The sequence below is a fragment of the Aquarana catesbeiana genome, linkage group LG01 (genome assembly GCF_042186555.1).
Source record: "Aquarana catesbeiana isolate 2022-GZ linkage group LG01, ASM4218655v1, whole genome shotgun sequence".
Classification (NCBI taxonomy): domain Eukaryota; kingdom Metazoa; phylum Chordata; class Amphibia; order Anura; family Ranidae; genus Aquarana; species Aquarana catesbeiana.
In genome coordinates, this window is record NC_133324.1 from 981,581,041 (window position 1) to 981,589,675 (window position 8,635).

The window sequence follows — 8,635 nt, forward strand, 5'->3', positions numbered from 1 at the left end:
ATGTCCCTCTTGGTCCACTGGAACAGGCTCCGGATGGATCCCAAACGAACGAGTGCTATCTCAATTCCTCAGGACATGTGAAGAAAAGAGGGATGCTTCCACATGGTGTAATTCAGGGGTTTTTTATTATTAAAAAACCACAATAAATAGAACATAAAACGTGATCACGGGTACAAAGCAGTGTGTGGGGTAATAAAAATGCCCTACGCGTTTCGATCCAAAAGATCTTCAACAGGGGCATATATGGTAATAAAAACGCCCTACGCGTTTCGATCCAAAAGATCTTCAACAGGGGCATATATGGTAATAAAAACGCCCTACGCGTTTCGATCTAAAAGATCTTCAACAGGGGCATATATGCCCCTGTTGAAGATCTTTTGGATCGAAACGCATAGGACGTTTTTATTACCCCACACACTGCTTTGTACCCATGATCACGTTTTATGTTCTATTTATTGTGGTTTTTTAATAATAAAAAACCCCTGAATTACACCATGTAGAAGCATCCCTCTTTTCTTCACATGTCCTGAGGAATTGAGATAGCACTCGTTCGTTTGGGATCCATCCGGAGCCTGTTCCAGTGGACCAAGAGGGACATCCAGGCCCAGCAAGAGGGATACCCAGGCCCAGCAGAGGCTCTACCCTTGCCTCCACCGTTCCACACCTCTGCCCTTGGTGGCATAAAGCCCTACTGATTCTATGCTCCTGGCAGTAGAATCCAACTTGTCCGGTAAGCGTATTCCATCTTTCCGTTTATCTTGATGACACCTGTACTGACCGTTGAAAAGTTGAACCAACCACCATACGGATCACTTATATCCACTGTGGACTGTTTCCTTTTTTCACCATAACACGTCATTATTGGGGCATTTCCTTCATGTGCACAGTATTCATTTGCATATGTGTTTTTTAGCGCTACAATTGATTTCGATCCTTTCTTTACATTTTTGTCATATGGTTTGTAGCAGCTTTATATATATGTTTTTTAGGGTAGCGCATTAATCATTCCCCCCTTTTTTGTTATTTCACATTTTGACGCATTTGTTTTTTGCTGCTCCCACAGTTTTGTTTTTGGTTTTACTGCACCCTTTCACACATGGATGTAGCTGAGATGGTGCCACAGGCAGAAGGTTTTATGGTGCCTGCAATGACTTGCAACCTGATAAGATTCATAATTTTGTTATTTAAAAATTTTATACAGTATGTTATTTATAATAAATGGCTGCTGTGGCCATTTTAACGCCACTTTAGGGCAGTGTGTTTTATTTGGTGGGCTAAAGAATGGTGGAATTGGAATGATTGATAGATGGGTGTTGACCTCGGATTTAGCCTGGTCAAAGAAATAAAGAAGACTTATTCTTCTCTTCTTTTTTCTAACTTATCCTTCTCTTCTCTTTTTTAACTTATTCTTCTCTTCTCTATCTAACTTATTCTTCTCTTCTCTATCTAACTTATTCTTCTCTTCTCTATCTAACTTATTCTTCTCTTCTCTTTTTTAACTTATTCTTCTCTTCTCTATCTAACTTATTCTTCTCTTCTCTTCTCTTCTCTATCTAACTTATTCTTCTCTTCTCTATCTAACTTATTCTTCTCTTCTCTTCTCTTCTCTATCTAACTTATTCTTCTCTTCTCTATCTAACTTATTCTTCTCTTCTCTATCTAACTTATTCTTCTCTTCTCTTCTCTTCTCTTCTCTTCTCTTCTCTTCTCTTCTCTTCTCTTCTCTTCTCTTCTCTTCTCTTTCTAACTTATTCTTCTCTTCTCTTCTCTATCTAAATTATTCTTCTCTTCTCTTTCTAACTTATTCTTCTCTTCTCTTCTCTATCTAAATTATTCTTCTCTTCTCTTCTCTATCTAACTCAGTGTTTCTCAACCTTTTTCCAGTCGGGGCGCCCTTAAAAAGTATTTTCAATCTTGAGGCACCCCAGTCCAATACTTGGTTCACGTTACTGTGTGTCACGGAACACGCACAAAATCGCGCTTGTTCCTGACACACAGACAAATGCTCTGATCTTTAGGGGTGCAATTAATTCTTAATGGTACCCCACACATTGGAAAACGTGGGGTGCTTTTGGTGCAGTGCAATTTCAAAAAAAAGGTTGGGGACTGAATGGGCTTCCCTACACGCAGCACACAGCCACACAGATGTGAACCTTGTTCACATGTCAGGTTGGAGGGGCGGTAAAACCACATGGTTGAGCTATTTTTACCTGCCCAACTTCTCCCCCTTTAGCTGCAGAGGCAGCAGCTGGGGGTGTACACATGCTGTGGCTGCAGCTGGAGGGTATACCCAGGGTGAATGAGGCTGCACTGCAACTACCCCGCAACTGTGTGCATTGCACGGTTGCAGTGTAGTGATGCTGCATTTACGGGCTTAAAATAGGTGGTGGGGAGGCAACATAATGCCTCTTTACTGCCTGTCAAATGCCTCTGAAATGCGATACTTGCATGAATTGCTTTTATGAGGATCAGCAGTCCTGGCTGCTATCACAAACAAGCCCTACAAAAGCAGTTCTGATGGTACAGGAATGGGGGGGAGGGGGAGGGTCAGGATTAAAATTAACATACACATATAGACACATGCACACACACACACACACACACACACACACAATACAGACACATGCACACACGCATACAGACAAATGCACACACACACATACATACAGACACACACACATACAGACACATGCACACACACACACATGCACATACAGACACATGCACACACACGCATACAGACAAATGCACACACACACACACACGCATACAGACACATGCACACACATGAACACACACACACACATACAGACACACACATATACAGACACACACATACACATACAGACACATGCGCAAACACACACATACAGACAGACACACATACAGACACATGTGCACACAAACACACATACAGACACACATGTTCAAACACACACATACAGACACGTGTACACACACACACACACAGACAGAGAGACAGACACACACAGAGACACATGTATAAATCCCACAGTACCTTTCCAGTTTCCTCATTCAGCCAGGTACTGCACTGTAGGGGGAAGCAGAGAGCACAGCACACTCCCCTGTACTTTACTTTCACATTTGAGGCTGACGGAGCTTCTCACAGTGCCGATGTACAGTTGAGCAGGGGATCTGGAGATCGGACTCATCTGACAGCCCTTCTCTCCCCTGATCCCGCGGCACACCTGAGAACCTCTGACGGCACACCAGTGTGCCTCGGCACACTGGTTGAGAAAGGCTGATCTAACTTATTCTTCTCTTCTCTATCTAACTTATTCTTCTCTTCTCTTTTTTAACTTATTCTTCTCTTCTCTATCTAACTTATTCTTCTCTTCTCTTCTCTATCTAAATTATTCTTCTCTTCTCTATCTAACTTATTCTTCTCTTCTCTTTTTTAACTTATTCTTCTCTTCTCTTCTCTATCTAAATTATTCTTCTCTTCTCTATCTAACTTATTCTTCTCTTCTCTTTTTTAACTTATTCTTCTCTTCTCTTCTCTATCTAACTTATTCTTCTCTTCTCTTCTCTATCTAAATTATTCTTCTCTTCTCTTCTCTATCTAACTTATTCTTCTCTTCTCTTTCTAACTTATTCTTCTCTTCTCTTCTCTATCTAAATTATTCTTCTCTTCTCTATCTAACTTATTCTTCTCTTCTCTATCTAACTTATTCTTCTCTTCTCTTCTCTATCTAACTTATTCTTCTCTTCTCTTCTCTTCTCTTCTCTTCTCTTCTCTTCTCTTCTCTTCTCTAACTTATTCTTCTCTTCTCTATCTAACTTATTCTTCTCTTCTCTTCTCTTCTCTTCTCTTCTCTTCTCTTCTCTTCTCTTCTCTTCTCTTCTCTTCTCTTCTCCTCTCTTCTCTTCTCTTTCTAACTTATTCTTCTCTTCTCTATCTAAATTATTCTTCTCTTCTCTTCTCTATCTAACTTATTCTTCTCTTCTCTTTTTAACTTATTCTTCTCTTCTCTTCTCTATCTAACTTATTCTTCTCTTCTCTTCTCTATCTAAATTATTCTTCTCTTCTCTTCTCTATCTAACTTATTCTTCTCTTCTACTTCTTCTCTATCTAAATTATTCTTCTCTTCTCTATCTAACTTATTCTTCTCTTCTCTATCTAACTTATTCTTCTCTTCTCTTCTCTATCTAACTTATTCTTCTCTTCTCTTCTCTTCTCTAACTTATTCTTCTCTCTCTATCTAACTTATTCTTCTCTTCTCTCTTCTCTTCTCTTCTCTTCTCTTCTCTTCTCTTCTCTTCTCTTCTCTTCTCTTCTCCTCTCTTCTCTTCTCTTTCTAACTTATTCTTCTCTTCTCTATCTAACTTATTCTTCTCTTCTCTTTTTTAACTTATTCTTCTCTTCTCTTCTCTATCTAACTTATTCTTCTCTTCTCTATCTAAATTATTCTTCTCTTCTCTCTCTATCTAACTTATTCTTCTCTTCTCTTTTTAACTTATTCTTCTCTTCTCTTCTCTATCTAACTTATTCTTCTCTTCTCTTCTCTATCTAAATTATTCTTCTCTTCTCTTCTCTATCTAACTTATTCTTCTCTTCTCTTTCTAACTTATTCTTCTCTTCTCTTCTCTATCTAAATTATTCTTCTCTTCTCTATCTAACGTATTCTTCTCTTCTCTATCTAACTTATTCTTCTCTTCTCTATCTAACTTATTCTTCTCTTCTCTATCTAACTTATTCTTCTCTTCTCTTCTCTATCTAACTTATTCTTCTCTTCTCTTCTCTTCTCTTCTCTTCTCTTCTCTTCTCTAACTTATTCTTCTCTTCTCTATCTAACTTATTCTTCTCTTCTCTTCTCTCTCTTCTCTTCTCTTCTCTTCTCTTCTCTTCTCTTCTCTTCTCTTCTCTCTATCTTCTCTTCTCTAACTTATCTTCTTCTTCTCTTCTCTATCTAACTTATTCTTCTCTTCTCTTCTCTTTCTAACTTATTCTTCTCTTCTCTATCTAACTTATTCTTCTCTTCTCTTCTAACTTATTCTTCTCTTCTCTATCTACTTATTCTCTCTCTATCTAACTTATTCTTCTCTTCTCTTCTAACTTTCTTCTCTTCTCTTCTAACTTTATTCTTCTCTTCTCTTCTCTATCTACTTTCTTCTCTTCTCTTCTCTTCTCTTCTCTTCTCTTCTCTTCTCTTATCTTACTTCTCTTCTCTTCTCTATCTAAATTATTCTTCTCTTCTCTCTCTTCTAACTTATTCTTCTCTTCTACTTCTCTCTCTTTTTAACTTATTCTTCTCTTCTCTATCTAACTTATTCTTCTCTTCTCTATCTAACTTATTCTTCTCTTCTCTATCTAACTTATTCTTCTCTTCTCTATCTAACTTATTCTTCTCTTCTCTTCTCTATCTAACTTATTCTTCTCTTCTCTATCTAACTTATTCTTCTCTTCTCTTCTCTATCTAACTTCTCTTCTCTTCTCTTCTCTTCTCTTCTCTTCTCTTCTCTCTCTTCTCTTCTCTTCTCTCTCCTCTCTAACTTATTCTTCTCTTCTCTATCTAACTTCTCTTCTCTTCTCTTCTCTTCTCTTCTCTTCTCTCTCTTCTCTTCTCTCTCTAACTTATTCTTCTCTTCTCTTCTCTTCTCTCTCTTCTCTTCTCTTCTCTTCTCTTCTCTTCTCTTCTAACTTATTCTTGTCTTCTCTTCTCTATCTAACTTATTCTTCTCTTCTCTATCTAACTTATTCTTCTCTTCTCTTCTCTTCTCTTCTCTTCTCTTCTCTTCCTAACTTATTCTTCTCTTCTCTTCTCTATCTAAATTATTCTTCTCTTCTCTATCTAACTTATTCTTCTCTTCTCTATCTAACTTATTCTTCTCTTCTCTTTTTAACTTATTCTTCTCTTCTCTATCTAACTTATTCTTCTCTTCTCTATCTAACTTATTCTTCTCTTCTCTTCTCTATCTAACTTATTCTTCTCTTCTCTATCTAACTTATTCTTCTCTTCTCTTCTCTATCTAACTTATTCTTCTCTTCTCTATCTAACTTATTCTTCTCTTCTCTTCTCTTCTCTTCTCTTCTCTTCTCTTCTCCTCTCTTCTCTTCTCTTTCTAACTTATTCTTCTCTTCTCTTCTCTATCTAACTTATTCTTGTCTTGTCTTGTCTTGTCTTGTCTTGTCTTGTCTTCTCTTCTCTTCTCTTCTCCTCTCTTCTCTTCTCTTCTAACTTATTCTTCTCTTCTCTTCTCTATCTAAATTATTCTTCTCTTCTCTATCTAACTTATTCTTCTCTTCTCTATCTAACTTATTCTTCTCTTCTCTTTTTAACTTATTCTTCTCTTCTCTATCTAACTTATTCTTCTCTTCTCTATCTAACTTATTCTTCTCTTCTCTATCTAACTTATTCTTCTCTTCTCTATCTAACTTATTCTTCTCTTCTCTTCTCTATCTAACTTATTCTTCTCTTCTCTATCTAACTTATTCTTCTCTTCTCTTCTCTATCTAACTTTCTCTTCTCTTCTCTTCTCTTCTCTTCTCTTCTCTTCTCTTCTCTTCTCTTCTCTTCTCTTCTCTTCTCTTCTCTTCTCCTCTCTAACTTATTCTTCTCTTCTCTATCTAACTTTCTCTTCTCTCTCTCTTCTCTTCTCTTCTCTTCTCTTCTCTTCTCTTCTCTAACTTATTCTTCTCTTCTCTTCTCTTCTCTTCTCTTCTCTTCTCTTCTCTTCTCTTCTCTTCTCTTCTCTTTCTAACTTATTCTTGTCTTCTCTTCTCTATCTAACTTATTCTTCTCTTCTCTATCTAACTTATTCTTCTCTTCTCTTCTCTTCTCTTCTCTTCTCTTCTCTCTCTTCTCTTCTCTTCTCTCCTAACTTATTCTTCTCTTCTCTATCTAAATTATTCTTCTCTTCTCTATCTAACTTATTCTTCTCTTCTCTATCTAACTTATTCTTCTCTTCTCTTTTTAACTTATTCTTCTCTTCTCTATCTAACTTATTCTTCTCTTCTCTATCTAACTTATTCTTCTCTTCTCTTCTCTATCTAACTTATTCTTCTCTTCTCTATCTAACTTATTCTTCTCTTCTCTTCTCTATCTAACTTATTCTTCTCTTCTCTATCTAACTTATTCTTCTCTTCTCTTCTCTTCTCTCTCTTCTCTTCTCTTCTCTTCTCTAACTTATTCTTCTCTTCTCTTCTCTATCTAACTTTCTCTTCTCTTCTCTTCTCTTCTCTTCTCTTCTCTTCTCTTCTCTTCTCTTCTCTAACTTATTCTTCTCTTCTCTTCTCTCTCTTCTCTTCTCTTCTCTTCTCTTTCTAACTTATTCTTGTCTTCTCTTCTCTATCTAACTTATTCTTCTCTTCTCTATCTAACTTATTCTTCTCTCTCTTCTCTTCTCTTCTCTTCCTAACTTATTCTTCTCTTCTCTTCTCTATCTAAATTATTCTTCTCTTCTCTATCTAACTTATTCTTCTCTTCTCTATCTAACTTATTCTTCTCTTCTCTTTTTTAACTTATTCTTCTCTTCTCTATCTAACTTATTCTTCTCTTCTCTATCTAACTTATTCTTCTCTTCTCTATCTAACTTATTCTTCTCTTCTCTATCTAACTTATTCTTCTCTTCTCTATCTAACTTATTCTTCTCTTCTCTTCTCTTCTCTTCTCTTCTCTAACTTATTCTTCTCTTCTCTATCTAACTTTCTCTTCTCTTCTCTTCTCTTCTCTTCTCTTCTCTTCTCTTCTCTTCTCTAACTTATTCTTCTCTTCTCTTCTCTTCTCTTCTCTTCTCTTCTCTTCTCTTTCTAACTTATTCTTGTCTTCTCTTCTCTATCTAACTTATTCTTCTCTTCTCTATCTAACTTATTCTTCTCTTCTCTTCTCTTCTCTTCTCTTCTCTTCTCTTCTCTTCTCTTCTCTTCCTAACTTATTCTTCTCTTCTCTTCTCTATCTAAATTATTCTTCTCTTCTCTATCTAACTTATTCTTCTCTTCTCTATCTAACTTATTCTTCTCTTCTCTTTTTTAACTTATTCTTCTCTTCTCTATCTAACTTATTCTTCTCTTCTCTATCTAACTTATTCTTCTCTTCTCTTCTCTATCTAACTTATTCTTCTCTTCTCTATCTAACTTATTCTTCTCTTCTCTTCTCTATCTAACTTATTCTTCTCTTCTCTATCTAACTTATTCTTCTCTTCTCTTCTCTTCTCTTCTCTTCTCTTCTCTTCTCTAACTTATTCTTCTCTTCTCTTCTCTATCTAACTTTCTCTTCTCTTCTCTTCTCTTCTCTTCTCTTCTCTAACTTATTCTTCTCTTCTCTTCTCTTCTCTTCTCTTCTCTTCTCTTCTCTTCTCTTCTCTTCTCTTCTCTTCTCTTTCTAACTTATTCTTGTCTTCTCTTCTCTATCTAACTTATTCTTCTCTTCTCTATCTAACTTATTCTTCTCTTCTCTTCTCTTCTCTTCTCTTCTCTTCTCTTCTCTTCTCTTCTCTTCTCTTCTCTTCTCTTCTCTTCCTAACTTATTCTTCTCTTCTCTTCTCTATCTAAATTATTCTTCTCTTCTCTATCTAACTTATTCTTCTCTTCTCTATCTAACTTATTCTTCTCTTCTCTTTTTTAACTTATTCTTCTCTTCTCTATCTAACTTATTCTTCTCTTCTCTATCTAACT